Source organism: Sphaeramia orbicularis, chromosome 19 (genome assembly GCF_902148855.1).
Source record: "Sphaeramia orbicularis chromosome 19, fSphaOr1.1, whole genome shotgun sequence".
NCBI lineage: Eukaryota > Metazoa > Chordata > Actinopteri > Kurtiformes > Apogonidae > Sphaeramia > Sphaeramia orbicularis.
In genome coordinates, this window is record NC_043975.1 from 3,519,216 (window position 1) to 3,536,764 (window position 17,549).

General features: G+C 38.3%; 1 pseudogene; it reads right to left on the reverse strand.

Annotated features, from left to right (window-relative positions):
• LOC115410430 (ryanodine receptor 2-like) overlaps positions 1 to 17,549 on the reverse strand; it is a 244,401-nt pseudogene that overhangs the window by 145,015 nt on the left and 81,837 nt on the right.

The window sequence follows — 17,549 nt, forward strand, 5'->3', positions numbered from 1 at the left end:
TTCACTACTGTTTTTATAGTTATTGTTATTACTATTTTATTGTAATATTTCTTATATGTGTACATTCATTGTTGTGTTGCTACTAGAACCTTAACTTCCTGATGGATCCGTAAAGTCCTATCCTATCCTAGCTTGTGTTGCAAAATCATGACTGTAACTTTAAATGGTGTACAGCAGCCGGGGTCAAATATTTATAGAAGGTAAAATATGTTGCAGAAGCTGAATGTGAATAAGACGCCTGAAGGTGATGTTCATTCGCTCCAGTGCTTTCACAGTCCGATGCCACATGGACCCCCCCCCCCCAACCCATCATACAAGTGCTGTAAACAGGGAGCTCACTTCACTTTCTGTGGCCAGAAAAACCACATTTTAATATATTTCATTTAGTTTTTTTTAATAAATAGATTTGAAATGTAGCCACTGATGCATGTTTATTACATTAACAGTCATTAAAACCAAACGCATCCACTGATCTAAAATGTTTAATACCTGTTGAGCCACTAATCCCATTAATACATAGGATTAGTGGTGTTAAAATGGGACATGAATGCTGCATATTAAGCAACACAATATATATTAATGCATCCATCCTCCACCTCCTCCTTCTAAGGGTCATCTCTATTTTTTAAATGACCATTGTCATACTCAGTTTTTGAGCGTGTTCTCACCTGGATGCTCTTTGATCGTCCAATCAAATGACATGAAAATATCAATGTTATCGTTCACCTGCTGACATGAAATGAAATTGTTAAATGAGATTCATTCCATTTATTTTTAGTTCCAGAGGCTGAACTGTTGATTCTGAGCCTCAGGGTAGATTTATTACACGGTGGCAATACACGGTGGTGAAATCTGATTGGACGAATGTTCTAACATACAGTACAGGCCAAAAGTTTGGACACACCTTCTCATTCTTTGCATTTTCTTTATTTTCATGACTATTTTCATTGTAGATTCTCACTGAAGGCATCAAAACTATGAATGAACACATGTGGAATTATGTACTTAACAAAAAAGTGTGAAATAACTGAAAACATCTCTTATATTCTAGTTTCTTCAAAGTAGCCACCCTTAGCTCTGATGACTGCTTTGCACACTCTTGGCATTCTCTTGATGAGCTTCCAGAGGTAGTCACCTGAAATGGTTTCCTAACAGTCTTGAAGAAGTTCCCACAGATGCTTAGCACTTGTTGGCCCTTTTGCCTTCACTCTGCGGTCCAGCTCACCCCAAACCATCTCGATTGGGTTCAGGTCCGGTGACTGTGGAGGCCAGGTCATCTGGCGCAGCACTCCATCACTCTCCTTCTTGGTCAGATATCCCTCACACAGCCTGGAGGTGTGTTTGGGGTCATTGTCCTGTTGAAACATAAATGATGGTCCAACTAAACGCAAACCGGATGGAATGGCATGTCACTTCAGGATGCTGTGGTAGCCATGCTGATTCAGGTTGCCTTCAATCTTGAATAAATCCCCAACAGCGTCACCAGCAAAGCACCCCCACACCATCACACCTCCCCCTCCATGCTTCACGGTGGGAACCAGGCATGTAGCATCCATCCGTTCACCTTTTCTGCGTCGTACAAAGACACAGCGGTTGGATCCAAAGATCTGAAATTTGGACTCATCAGACCAAAGCACAGATTTCCACTGGTCTAATGTCCATTCCTTGGGTTTCTTGGCCCAAATAAATCTCTTGTGTTTGTTGCCTCTCCTGAGCAGTGGTTTCCTAGCAGCTGTTTGACCATGAAGGCCTGATTCACGCAGTCTCCTCTTAACAGTTGTTGTAGAGATGTGTCTGCTGCTAGAGCTCTGTGTGGTATTCATCTGGTCTCTAATCTGAGCTGCTGTTAATTTGCGATTTCTGAGGCTGGTGACTCAGATGAACTTATCTTCAGCATCAGAGGTGACTCTTGGTCTTCCTTTCCTGGGGCGGTCCTCATGTGAGCCAGTTTCGTTGGAGCGCTTGATGGTTTTTGCGACTGCATTTGGGGACACATTCAAAGTTTTTGAAATTTTCTAGACTGACTGACCTTCATTTCTTAAAGTAATGATGGCCACTCGTTTGTCTTTACTTAGCTGATTGGTTCTCGCCATAATATGCATTCTAACAGTTGTCCAATAGGGCTGTCAGCTGTGCATCAACCTGACTTCTGCACAACACAACTGATGGTCCCAACCCCATCAATAAGGCAAGAAATTCCACGAAGTAACCCTGACAAGGCACAGCTATGAAGTGGAAACCATTTCAGGTGACTACCTCTTGATGCTCATCAAGAGAATGCCAAGGGTGTGCAAGGCAGTCATCAGAGCTAAGGGTGGATACTTTGAAGAAACTAGAATATAAGAGATGATTTCAGTTATTTCACACTTTTTTGTTAAGTACATAATTCCACATGTGTTCATTCATAGTTTTGATGCCTTCAGTGAGAATCTACAATGAAAATAGTCATGAAAATAAAGAAAATGCAAAGAATGAGAAGGTGTGTCCAAACTTTTGGCCTGTACTGTACATATACATGACTGGAACCAGTGACCGAGAAAAAAAGATACAAAATAAACATGGAGGAAAATACAATAATTATACAGTTTTATTTAGTAACTACACGACTGTTGCATTTAGGTTTTAATGTCAAAACTAAGGTTAAGTTGTCTTTAAGCACAAAAACGTGTAGACAGTTTCATTATGTGAAGTTTATCAAAGAAACAGCATTTGCTGTTGGTGTTGAAATGGGACATAAATACAATATGATATGAATGTATCCATTGCCCACCTCCTCCTTCCAAGGATTGTCCCTATTTATTGACTTTGATCATCTAATCAAATGATGTGAAAATATCCATATTATTGTACACCTGCTGGATTGGTCCCATGTGGCCAACATGAAATCTAATTGGTTAAATCAGATTCATTGATGTTTATTGTCATCTCCAAGGATGTACTGTTGATTCTGAGCCTCAAGGCAGATTTTAGTCTACCCGGCAACACATGATGGTGAAATCTGATTGGACAAACACTCTAACATACACATACATGACTGGAAGCAGTGAAGAAAATAGACTATTCGGGGTAATTTATATGCTTTCATGGAACAAATTTTAAACTGTAGGTCAGTGATTCTAGATTTTATATCCGATAAGAGTAAAACACTAAACACTGAATCAGCCCCTGAAAGTATTATCTCTCCAAACAGTTGTCTTAAATGTTAAAATGTGGTAAAAGTGAGTCAGCAGAGGGTTGTCAACCTGGAAATCCATTCCTAAACCTTACTATCAGGTCGTGATACTTCTGTTTCTTAGCAACGACTGAAAAGCCACGTATAAAGGCTGCTGATGCACAAACGCTGAGAGGTTGAAGTTGTGTTAAAATACTCATATGCAGCCCACAGCCAGTTCTGCCAAACACTGTTTTACACCAATGAGGGATCCTTCAGCAGTGGCAGCTTGAACGCACAAATACTGTGTGTTCAGAGTAAAAGAGTGCAGGTTTATTTCTGTGCATAAGTGGATAAGTGTAATAGTCTGTGGTGGGTTTTACTTACACTACTCTGAGTGTCTCCAGCCTCCATAAGGACCGGGCATGACTGGACACTGCTCCCCCCTCGTAGTGCACCGACCTGGGGGTAAAAAAACAGACAGTCACACACAGTCCACAATTGGTAACGGTGCCGCAGATGGTACGTTTAGGTCAAAGGTCATACAGGGACATAATTTTTGACATTTTTTATTTTGTAGAATTAGTCCATTTCAAATACATTCAGACTGCAGACAAATGTGGCCCAAATCCGATGTTTTTTGTCCATATGAGACCGGAATCTGATCTGTTAAAGACACTTTGAACAGCACAAATCTGATTTTTTTTTTCAAATCCGACCCAGGCCACTTTCATATGTGGTCCTAAATCCAATACGTATCTGATATTTTACCATGTGACTTCAGTCTGAACAGCCAGGTTGCATTTATCCGACCTTTACGTTACTGCTGTTCTTATCCTGTTTTAACATATTGCTCATTTTAATCTTGCACTGCATTATTTATTATCAGGTTTTACTGTTATTTTAATATAGGACAAATTTTTATAGTAATTTTTTGCGATGTACATTGCTGGTCCTGAGTACTGACTTTGTTTCATGTATATACATGTAATGACAATAAACTGAACCTTGAACCTTGAAATGCGACAAACATCACAATTCTGCGTCCCAGGAGTGTTACATCCATAAACACAGGCTGTTTCTCAATATCCGTTCTTGTCTGTTCTTCTATTCTAATGAAACATCATCAGTCACGGCCCAAGTACTGTTCCAATTGCAAGTTCACATAAACCAGGAACGCATGGAATACTCAGATGTTGTTCTTGTCTGCTAGCTTAAACCAAGGATGCACTGGTTGGTGACTCATGTAAACTTGCCAGGCAAAATATCTCATGATGCACTTTGTACTACTCTCAAAGGCTACGGCAGCTTCTAAAAACTTAATTCAGAAATGATTTTTGACTAAATGACCGTCACTAGATGATGTGATATAATGTTAGAACATGAGAACAGAGGCAGAATAGCGAGAAATACATCTTTATTATCATGATATGGGATTCTAAAAATTTTTTTACAGTTTTGAAAAATCAACAAAATGTATAAATGACATGTAAATACTAGTACAAATATACTGAAATCAAATCAGTGATATTGTGGTGATTTGAGGGAAATACATTAGGGAGCAGATGGTGTAAATACAGTAGAGACAGGGAGGAAAGTTCACAAGTACACAGCTGTTCAATTACAGATAGACTTGTGTTCTCAGGAAGTACGTTCTCCGAGACCGTTCTCACCAAGATCATACTCTGCGTTCTTGATATTGAGAAACGGCCACAGTCTCTACCTGCGTGGTCACGTATTACATCAGGACCTCTTTTGCACATGCGGTTCACAGGGTCGCATTCAGTTCATACTCAAAACTGATAGAAGTTGCATTTAATGTGTAATATGAACGAGCACACAAAAAAAATCGGATTTCACCAAAAAATCTGAATTGTGCATTAAGACCTGCTGTCTGAATGTAGCCTTATGTCACGTTTCCACTACGTGCTACCGGCTTGGCTCAACTAGACTCGACTCAGCCTTTTTGCGTTTCCATTACAAAAAAGGACCTGGAATCTGGTACCTGGTACTAGTTTTTTGGTATCACCTCCGCCGAGGTTCCAAGACTGGGGCCCAGATACTAAAACGTGACGTGTAAACACTGCAGACTACTGATTGCTCAGAGTTGTCTCTGTGACCCGCCGTTTTACAAAAAACAGATGCGGAAGTTTACAGTAAATATAGCAGTAGGTTAATCCACATGATGACAGCCTGTAAAACTACACCATTCAGTCAGGAGATTCAGTCTTTGGTGGCCGATGTAAAAATTCAGCATGAGTTTGACGAGACAATGTGCAATAAGCGAGTTTATCAGTGACTCTCTGAGCAGACGACACGGAAGTAACGCGCTGCATCGCTATGACGACCAGGTACTGTAAAGTGGGTAGTATCCTGTAGTGGAAACGGTCTGCAGGAGTAGGACCTGGTACCAGAGTTGAGTTGAGCCGAGTCAAGTCGAGCCGGTTCCACGTAGTGGAAACGCGGCATTAGTTACATCCAGGGTGCAATTTCTTGGGGGGTGGGGTGATCAATCAACCCTCCCTCTGGTTTTTACATCCTTACTTCTGCTCAGTGAATTTCATCCTCGGGGGGGGGGGGGGCAACAAACCAATGTAAATAACAGCAGGTTGTGACAGTTTTCTTCCACCTGTATCCTACATTAGTGGTACTAACGTTCACCTGAACTGAACTGTCGACAGTCTCAGAATTCGCGAACGTCCCCATGCACTGGGGCACCATAAAAGGGGGGTGAACGTGACAGATTCATGGGGCCCAGCATTTGTGTGTCCAGCGGATACAGGTTAGAAGTTGTGAAAATTTCATGTAAGATCCACTGGATAGTAGAGGAATAGAACCCAAGAGTTGGACACTGAAAGTATGGAAAGTTTCACTTTCGTTTCGCACAAGCGTTAGTTACGTTAGTTATGCTGCTCTCACCAAAAAAAAAAAAAAATTCCCCCCTCTGTTCTTTCTTTGACAAATGGCACCCTGGATACATCCACATCCAGGACACGTAAACTGTAAAATCATTTGAATATGAGTCATGTGGAAGGCTTTTGAGGATGTTTAGCTTCTTAAAAACACTATAAATTCCCAGGAACTGTGATCTTTGGAGATGTTACAGGGTTAAATCCAGTGTTGTATAAGCGCTTTGTTCCCTTCCAGCCCATTTATAGTGTCTTTGTCTAATGTGTACGTTCTAATACCAGGATGGATCGACCGTACAGTAACAAACCTCCGCAGGAAGTCACTCTCGCCGGTATTGTTTAACAACACGGCGGTCCCTTTGGGGAGAATCCTCAGACTATAATTATTCATCGCTCTCCTCATATCGGTCACAGCGGAGCGCTCCATTTGTAACGGGAGTTGATTCACCGTCTCCCAGCAGGCTTTGGGTTTCCTGACAACAGAAGCTGGGTTCTGTCAGTGTAATGGCGTGGACTGGAGGCTGGAGGCGAACCGCGGCATCTGACGCTCATTCTGCACGAAGCTGTGTTCAATGACGCGTTGGAAATACATGTTTTGACTTCTAAACACTGACGCAGTACAGCATCCTCGACTGTAAATGAACTGACTCCAGGTGAACGCTGTATTCTCTGCATAGTTTAATGTTTTACAGCTTTAATTTTTTAATCCCAGTTTCATTAATACACCTCTGTTTAATTACTGTCACATGACCTTAACCCTCAGAACTGCACAGGTATTTTCTGGATTTCTACATATTTTAAGATACTTTGAAGTCAAAACACACCTCCACTCATGTGTTTTGGTGTTGAAATAGGTTTAACAAAGTCTGAGTTTCACCAAAGTAGTTCACTGTCTTGATAAATTTCTTCATTTTTGTTCATTTTCTAAATTTGCTCGTCTTGAATATTTTATTTGTTCCTGTTTTTCGTTGATCCTTTTGTTTATTTTTTTTTTTTTTGTTCATTTACTGGATGTTTTTTTTCATAATTGTGTAAATTTTTTCTTCATTTTTATAATTACTGTGGATTTTTGTTCATTTTCATAATAATTTGTTCATTTTCATAATATTTTCATTCATTTTCATAATCATTTTTCACACTTTTGTTCATTTTCATAAGAATTTCATTAATTTTCATAATAATTTTCTCACTCTTCATTTTCATAATAATTATGTTCATTTATGTTCATTTTCATAATAATTTTGTTCATTTTTATAATAATTTCATTCATTTTCATAATAATTTTGTCACTCTGTTCATTTTCATAATAATTATGGTCATTTTTGTTCATTTTCAGAATAATTTTGTTCATTTTCAAAATAATTATGTTCAGTTTTGTTCATTTTCATAATAATTATGTTCAGTTGTGTTAATTTTCATAATATTTTTGCTCATTTTCAGAATTAGTTTGTTCATTTTCATGATATTTTTGTTCATTTTCATAATATTTTTCACACTTTTTGTTCATTTTCATAATAGTTACATTAGTTTTTGTTCATTTTCATAATATTTTTGTTCATTTTCATAATAATTATTTTCATTTTCATAATAATTATGTTCATTTTCGTTCATTTTCATGATAAGTTTAATCATTTTTGGTTTTGCACAAGTTGATGGACAAAGGTCTAATTCCAAACAGTAAGAGGATATTAAGACATGTGTGTACTGATCTATGATTGGCTCTAAATCCAGCTGTCAATCATATGGGTCTTCAATGGAGTGTGTAACAGAAAGATGAGATTCTCTTTTCATGGAAGTATTTGAACTGACAAAAATATTAATAGAACATAGTGAGACCATGGTGAAAACATGTCCTAGAACACAGGTGTCAAATATACGGCCCGGGGGCCCAAACCGGCCACAGCACTTTACCCAGGGTGCACCTGCAGCCCAGATCCATGAGTGGGAGGGCTTAAAGCAGACAAACCCCAGCGTATATTAACCCAGATGATGCTTTACCTCCTTTGCTCGTCCCCGTGTTCTCCAGATGGGACGGTCAAACACTCGTCCATGTGACCGTGAAGGAGGCGCAGGACGTCCCCTCCGATCAGGAAACCTGGAGCAGCGATGGTAGGAAGGAGGACAGAGAGGGGGGAAAGGGTGGGGGCAGAAAAGAGGAAAAAAAGACAGGAAATGAACAATGAAGAACAAGGACTTATGACTCTAGAGTAAAAGAACTGGAGTTTAAACCCATAAAGGCCCAGTGCTACTTTTGTGGCAGTTCCTGAAGGATTTTTTCTCAATTTTTCACCTTTTTAAGTGATTCATCACAATTTATTCTAATATTATCCTCTATATTTTACATTTTTAAGTGAAAGTCAAGCATTTTCCTATATTTACCGTACTGATCATGTAGATGTCCAATGAAGCTCAGATTAGAGTTAAGGGTTATTATATCAAAAACTGAGAAAACTGAAGAAAAACTGATTTTTTTTTGTAAAATCCATCATTAACTGAACATAAAACAAACATCTCCAATCTCTGTCATTGATCCAACTCCATGGGTTTTACTGGTGAATCAATGTTGTAGAAGATGACGGTGTTTCCACGGTAACTGCGGAGCCTCTGAACGTCCAAATGGGTCATATCTGATGACCATGAAAAGATGAAGAACTGTATTTTACACCAGTTATTTACATATATTGATAGGCTTAATGGATCAACAGGTATTAAACAGTTTAGATCAGTAGATGGTTTTGGTCACCAGTGGATGTTTGGGTCTTTAAGGGTTAAAGCCACGCTGACATTGGTCCAGGTTTTAACTCGACTGTTTTAATGATCTTCAGCAGATCTGCATCTTCACACCAGGAACACCGCTACAGGGCTGAAACATCGCAGTAAATCTATTTTACATCAGGGGTCATCAACCGTTATTGTCCAAGGGCCAGAATCTGTCTAATGAGACACTGCAGTGTAATTATCATTATAGAGTATGTGGCCCTCAGCCAAGGGTAAGACCAGTTATAATACTCCATACTTTGGTCTTTTAAATATATTTTCTGTACTTGTTTATTATTACTGTTTCTACTGAGTGACACTTTATGTATTTTTATATATACTTTTAATTATTTTGTTTTATATTTCTTATTTTAATCCTCATATCGTATATCTGCAATATGATATATCAAGTTAAAAGGGAATTTTTGTTGCATGAACTTTGATTGAATAACATGTTTTGTGATGTCACTGCAGTATCGACCTCTTGACCAACAAAAGGTAGTTTACCCTAGTGTCAAAATGAAGCAATCTGTGTTTTGGTTTTTAATTCTAGGATACCAAAATATAATTTCAAATGTGAATTTTTCTAGTACATTAACTCTTGACTTACGGCTAGAAAAAACAAAACAAAAAAAACCATTGACCTTTTGACCACTGAAAAATAGTTCATCCTCGGGTCAAAGTGAACATCTGTTGCCATCTCAACACATTTGTGATTTTTGCCTTTGGGATACAATATATTATGTCAGAAGTGAAATGTTCTAATGTATGACCTTTTGACTTATTGCCAAAAAAAAAAAAAGATTATTTTGTGAAGTAACAACATTGACCTCTTGACCACCAAAAACTAGATCATCCTTGAGTTTAAGTGAATGTTTGTGCCAATTTGTTTGACTTTTGACTCTGTAATGCAATGTATCATGTCAAAAGGGATTTTTTTCTAGAGTATTAACTCTTAAAAAACATATCTTGTGATGTCATCAAAATACTGACCTTTTGACCACCAAAAAGTAGTTAATTCTTGGGTCAAAGTGAACATTTGTGCAAATCTGAACCAATCTGTGCTTTGGTTTTTAATTCTAGGATACCAAAATATCATGTCAAATGTGAATTTTTCTAGTAAATGATCTCATGACTTACGGCTAAAAAACACAACGTTGACCTTGTGACCATGGAAAAGTAGTTCATCCTTGGGTCAAAGTGAACAAATGTGACAATCTCAACAAATCTGTGTTTGATTTTTGACTTTAGGATATAAAATATTATGCCAGAAGTGAAACGTTCTAATGTATGACCTTTTGACTTTTGCTAAGAAAAAAAAAAAAAAAAAGTTTATGTTGTGAAGTCACAACATTGACCTCTTGACCACCAAAAACAAGATCATTCTTGAGTTCGAGTGAATGTTTGAGCCAATTTCTTTGACTTTTGACTCTGTAATGCAATGTGTCATGCCAAAAGGGAATTTTTGTAGTGTATGAACTCTTAAAAAACATGTTTTGTGATGTTGTCACAACATTGACCTCTTGACCACTAAAATCAATGGTCAAGAGGTCATCTTTAGCTCCAAATGTACATTTTTGTCCATCTGAACAAATCTGTATTTGACTTTCAATTCTACAATTCAAAATATCGTGTCAATGTGAATGTTTCTAGTGTATGAATTCTTTACTCATGACTAAAAACATATTTTGTCGAGTCTCTGTGACGTTGACCTTTTTGACCTCCAAAAACGTGTTTATCATCGACTGCAAGTGAATATTTGAGCCAAATTTGAAGATTTTCCAACAACTTGTGTCTGAGATATCACATTCATGAGAACTGAACGTATGGACGGACAGATGGACAGATGGACAGATGGATGGATATGAGCAGAAAACATCATGCCTCTGGCTCTATTTCCTGCCATCCATTCTTCATGCTGCTATAAAAGCATCTTTGGAGTTGTAGTCCAATCCAAAGTGAGTCTGATTTTGGAAAAATGGTAAATTTGACGTGTCTAGAAAAGGGACTTGACCAGTAAAAATGTAAAAGAAAAGCGATCGCAAGAAAGCAGAGCACAAAATCTACAAAAGAAGATAGAAGAAATATCAACAAAGGGAGGAAGAAGGAGAGAACGGAACAGCTGTACCTTGTGCTACTTCGCTGCCAGAACAGATGGGCGCCACACTCCATAGTGTCTGCTGGAAGGCTGCATCTACATGGAGGCTGCCATTACCATAGGACAGATGCTGCAGACACACAAACATCACACCGACACTTCAGAACCACTTTATGATCCTCCTGTGTACTTTCCATGGTGTGATTTTACGACCAAACACAACAAAGTGCAATGTACAATCAAACACATTGTAAAATCTTTGGCCTGTACACGTGTAGAAAACAGCAAAAGATCATGTATACAGAGAAAAAACAGACATTAACAGGCGATCAGGAAAAACCATGTGGAAAAACAAGTGTTAGTTCTGCTGTTAAACGTCAGGCATCAGTATCAGTTATACCTAGGATGAAAATGAGCAAGGCAAGGCGGGTTTATTTCTATAGCACATTTCATGTACAAGACAATTCCAAGTGCTTTACATAAAACATTAAAAGCATTACAGCAGAAGCAATAAAAAGTATAGGCATGAGAAAAACAAACAAACAAACAAAATCTGATAAACAGATAAAATAGACAAGCAGATAAAACAGATAAAAACTTCTAGCTTAAAAGGAACAGTGCAGATCTGAACTGATGAATAAAAACTCAAATGCTGCTCAGAACAGGTGGGTCTTTAACCTGGATTTAAATAAACTGAGTGTTTCAGCTGATCTGAGCACTTGCAAAACAAAAAATGGTCCAAAAACTTTACAAATTCATATTTTTTTCCTGAATAAAATGTCTTTAAAAACTTCAGTCCTGCTCAAAACCACCAAACATTCAATCATTTTAAGGATTTTAACTTTTTAAATCCCAGTTTGATTAATTAAAGTTATTAAAACATTTGTATCATGCAATCAAATTGCTGTTTAAAATCCAAATATGTCTCCAGTATTGATCAGAACTGAAGCTGATCAAAATTGTCTGACCAAAAAAATCATTAAAAAAATATGAATCAATGGTAGTAAATGTTAAATCTGAGACTACACAAAAAGTAATAATCCACCAAAATCAATATTTTGACTAATCTTTAACATAATCAAGCCACCCCAGCCACCAAACATTTGCTAATATGGAAGATAACTTTTTTTTTTTTTTTTGCTAACAGAGCTATAACGTAAACTATCAGGACATGAAGATTATAAGACAAAAGAAGAAGAAAACATGATTAAATGATAATACAGATGTGGAAACAATGAGCTTTATACTTTAGTCAGGGTCTGATCCAGTCTGTGGATGCACAGCGTTGATTGGTTGGTGGTTTTGGTAGTGGTGTGTGCGTTCTAGTTTTGGAATATGGAAAATTAAATGTGTAAACAAATGTTCAGAGAACGCAAACCTCCGCCAAGCACCCTGAATGGTGTGCATGTGTGGATTGACTATTTCTGTTTAAATTCAACAGTTTCCAGGTTGTTCCATACAGCAGAAAAAGTTGAAGTTTGGTACCAGTTATGTGTCTGTCCAATTATATTAAATTCCAATCAATATTTGTTGAGTTCTAATGAAACATGTGTCATAAATGGGATTTTCAGTGTTAAATGTAAATGTCCACAGAGTCCACATTCCACAGTGGATGTGGACAATTTTGTGCCAGATACAAAATATTGTTAAAAGCTACAGGTGGATCCAATTGGAGGCTAATCGGAGTCGTTTTGAATTTTTTATGAATTTTCGAAAATTGCTCAATGATGAGAGATAGGAAAATTGTAGAGGTTGTGACCTTGCTGTGACCTTGAACTTTGGCCTACTGGGACCAAAATGTACTGGGTTGGTCCCAGGGCCTAGGCCTATCTGTGGGGAAGATTTGGGAAAGATGGGTGGAAGAGTTTTCCCGTGAAGTTGCTAACAAACAAACAAACAAACAAACATGCAAACAAACAAACACACAAAGCAAAGCGATCACCATACCTCCTGGTGGAGGTAATAAGTACTTAAGGCGGCCATACACTGTGCAATTACTTCAATCGCTGCACGCAGCTCCATCTCAAACTGTGCGAATCAATGGTAAAGTCAGGCTCACGATTCATGTTCTCACACTGTACGGACTGATGCTGGCATGTGACCTGACTGCTCACACTGTAGGACCATACACCAGAGGACGCACCACACTGTAGGACCATACACCAGAGGATGCACCACACGTTCCAGTGATGTATCTGGAAATACAACGTTAAAATACCAAGGAATCCGAAAGTGCGTAGACGATTGTGTATTGGTGTGAGTCATGAAATGGTAGTGCTAAACAAAAACCAATGAGCTGCTTTGGCAATATGTGCCATTATCTGCGGGGAATCAAAAAAAGAAGAAAAGACGACTACGTGTTTGGTGCAGGAATTGGTTGTCCAGACGTGGACAGTATGGGCTGTCAATCCTACAGCAAAGGGAACTAGAGGGAAGCTGCAACAGCTAAACTGCACTAGGACAATAGCCAGCTACTGTTAGCTTAGCATTAGCTTACAGTAGCTGGATATTATTGTATTCATGCATGCACAGTGGGAGGATTTGAGGCCCATGGGCTCGTGGCACTGCTTTGACAGTGCCATACCCTCACGAGGAGCGAGCAGGATTTCAAACAGCCCCGTTTTCCTTGTGAACACACGATTGCTGGTTGTGAGGTGTTAATGGCTTCTGCTTACCCCATGTACACTGCACCAAGCACCACACACCATTAGAGGCACATCTGGACCCATCCCAGAAATAGTCGCACGAGTGAGAAATGGTCTCTAAAATCGCAGTGTATGGCCGCCTTTAAGTGAATATATGTGAGGAGTGAGTGTGACAGAAAGAAAGAAACAAAGAACTACAGACAGAACTCCACACAGTGGGACCCCCACTCCTCACTTGTTCCCACTCACAGCTGTTACTGACCAGATATCGCTCTGAAGAGACGCTGACCAGGATGAGATCATCTCCAACTCTAACCTTCTCTCCCTCTGAACGCTGCTTTGATGCTGGATGGATGGTCCACCAGCATGCCTCGCCTACACACACAGAAAACACAATAGGATCTAAAACAGTACCCATCATACCCTCACAGGCCCCGTACACTGGTGTAGTACTACCTGTGGTCTAGATTTTACTCGGCTGTTCTGATTGGACAGTCACTTGCTTCGTCGTTACAGAAGCAGGTGGAGGACGAGAACAGGGACATGACGTACTTTACACTGGGTTTTAGTTTCAGCTTTGGACAGTGAAGGACCTGCAGCAGATCTGAGCTCTGAAGACCAAACTGAGGCTCCATATTAACTGGTTATCATCAGCTGGGCCATAGTTTAATATTTTAACATCAAACAAGTGCAGTTTTTGATTTTATTGCAGATTTTATTATATACATTATTTATTTATGGATACATCAGGTTTTTCAAGAACAAAAATATCACACTGATCATGTAGAGGGCTTCAAAACTCATGCATTAAATATGACGCATTTGGTGTTATAGGGTTATGTTTTTGTTTGTTGTTAGTTGGTTTTTGGAAAACTGTAAAATTGGACATGCTTATACCGGTGCTGAGAGAATATGTATACTGAAAATGTGTCCTAATAAGAAGATTATTAAAAAAAAAAAAAAAAAAAGCATCGTCATTTCATTTTTACATTACATCTGTGCAATAACTTTTTACTTATTTATGCAATAAATATCTATTTATTCTCTCATTTTATATTTATTTATTTCCTCACGACACTACCTCACCAATATGTCATAACTTATTTTATCTCAGGTGGTTTTTTTTTGTTTTTTTTTTAACTTTATGTGTTAAATATACCTGTATATTTGAGTTGAAATCATAATTTTACTGTGTGTAGGTTATGAGTCCGAAGGCTTTTATGTAAAACTGAACCTGTCTAATAATTTTGGGATGAACTTTTAGAAGTAGAACTACTAAAAAAAATTGAGAAAATGGGGGAAAATCTGCATGTTCAGGTTAAAATGGTGGACTTCCTGTTGCTGAAATCTGTAAACACTATAACAAAGAGCAAAACACTGGAAAAACCAAGTGAGAACACCTGTAATAGTAAAAAATATACTGCATACAGTATATGCTCCTTCTGCACCAAACCTAAAGTAGGTGCAGCTCCTAAAATACCTCTGCACAGTCTGTGTTTGTCAAAGTCACAGCTCTATAGAGGTCAGAAACAACGAAGAACCAGTTCATGTGTTGATCCTGGATTCAAGGGCTGAAAAGTTTCAACACTGAGTTTGTTAAAGTCGTTAAAAGTCAGAAGTACTGTTATTATTTCAAAGTATGAGCTTCACAGCTGAGTTTTACTTTGTTATATCAATTAATAATATTAACTTCAGTCACTTTCATGTCATTAGTGTTGTTTTACTAAATTAAAGGTTCAATATGTAGATTTATGATGCTCTTATGACCTAAATGTAATGTCATATTCACAGTTTTGTTTCATTGTTCCCAGTCTGACTGGGGCTGACTGGAAAAAATTAGATTTGTGCTGTTCTGACTGTCGGGTATGAGTCACATATGGGTAAAAAAGTCAGATTTCCACTTTTACTTGGAATGTGAACGTAGCATAAGATAAGTGGATACATCTGAAAAAGACTGGACACAGTGTCACAAAAATCACAATACTGGAGTGAAAAGCCAATGGAAGTTATGTGACATCCCATCAAATACTACTTAACCCTTTATCAGGCAAGTGACTATTTTTGCTCATTCACTGCTCATATTGTATCTGAAGTGCCAGTCAGTGTTGACTATGGACTTCATTCATTCCATGAAGTCAACACTGTTAGCATTGTTAGCATAGTGCGATTTCTCCTCAGTTTTCGCCTGCGATATCTTTCTTCTTCCACATGAAGAAGCCCCAGAGCTGACAACACCAGTGTGTACTTATTACTAACCATCTGTTCAACGAGTACAACAACAACTACAACCCTTCTGGACGACTCAACGCTCTCCTGACAACTATAACTGACGACAGCGAGCTCTGGGTTTTGGTCTAGAGCAGGGGTCTCAAACTCATTTTCTTTCAGGTTCCACATTCAGCCCAATATGACCTCCAGTGGGCGGGACCAGTAAAATAATAACAGAAGAACCTATAAATAATGAGAACTCCAAATTTTTGTCTCTGTTTTAGCGCAAAAAAACCCCATTAAATTATGAAAATACAGTCTACTCTCGTTATACCGCCAACTTCCGTTCACGGCCAAATTGGCGGTATAGCGAAAATGGCGTTACAACGGGTTGTGTCCATAATGTGCATGTCTTTACTATATGATGTCTGTGCTGCCTCCGTTAACCCGTTCTAATTGCGTTTCTAAATAAATCTTGATTCTGTTATGTTGTAAGGGATCATTTAAAGTGGGGAAACATTTTAAGCATTATTATACCGTGTCGGGAAATGACACCCCATCATCTTGAGGCTTTGGCTTAATCCCACGTCCTCTTCCCGACATCCTGACCTACTGAGTGTTCTGCGATAAATGAACGGTGGCCGTTCCGTAGACCTACTCGTAGCTTGTCGCGATCAGCGTCTGGCGCGTTTGTTTCAGTGCATTGTTAAAATTTATGTGTACTCGATGGCAATCACGCTGGCGGTATAATGGTCGGGAAATCAATGGTATAAGTGTTGTTTGTGCATGGAACTGGGCTGGCGGATGGCGATAGGCGGAAATGGCGGTAGCTAATGGAATAATGCATTGGGGATTTTTGTGCAATGGTTTTGGTCGGCGGTGAGCGAAAATGGCGGTATAACGGCGGGCGGTTTAACAAGAGTAGACTGTACTTACTTTTATAATCTATCCAAGTAAAAAAAATGTGAATAACCTGAAAAAACTGAAATTTCGGAATAAAAATAAGTGCAATTTTAACAATATTATACCTCAACTTATCATTTATACATGTGCATTGTGGATCGGATCTACAAAGACACTAACCACTGAGGAACAGGCTGAAAAGAGTTCAAATTGTGCTGAATTTTCTTTAGACATTTCAGGTTGTTCATATTTGTTCAGGTTATTGACATTTTATTGTTACAGGATAGTTTGTAAATGTAAATATTTTCATAATTTAATGTTATTTTTGGCACTAAAATTAAGAAAAAAAATTAGAAGCTGTCATTATTTATAGACATAATGTAATATTGTTTTGTTGTTTTTTTACATCAAAGTGAGAAGAAAATCTGGAGTCATTATTTTTTGTAGGTTATTATGTTATTATTTTACTGTAGATCATATTGGTCTGTAAACTGGTCTAAAATGAGTTCCACAGCCTCGACTGTGGAATTTTTGCACTTTGCCAATTCATCCCACGGGCCACATTTGGCCCCTGGGCCGCATTTTTGAGACCCCTGGTCTAGAGAGATGTTCCGTCATTTCCCAGTTTTACATTGTGTACTATGTTAGGTACCATGAAGTAATGGTACTAATGTTAGGAATGATGTTCAAGGTGTCTGGATCAGCACTTATGGTGGTCTAATGTTCTAAAATTGTTGGTCTAATGTTCTAAAATACATGTTCCTTTCACAAAAAGTGTGTTTTTCTTGTGTTTTCTAATTTTTAAATTTTTTTTTTTTCCACATAGCCTACGCGCAAGGAACCAAATACAGCAACTTCATTGACCTTGATTTTCTACA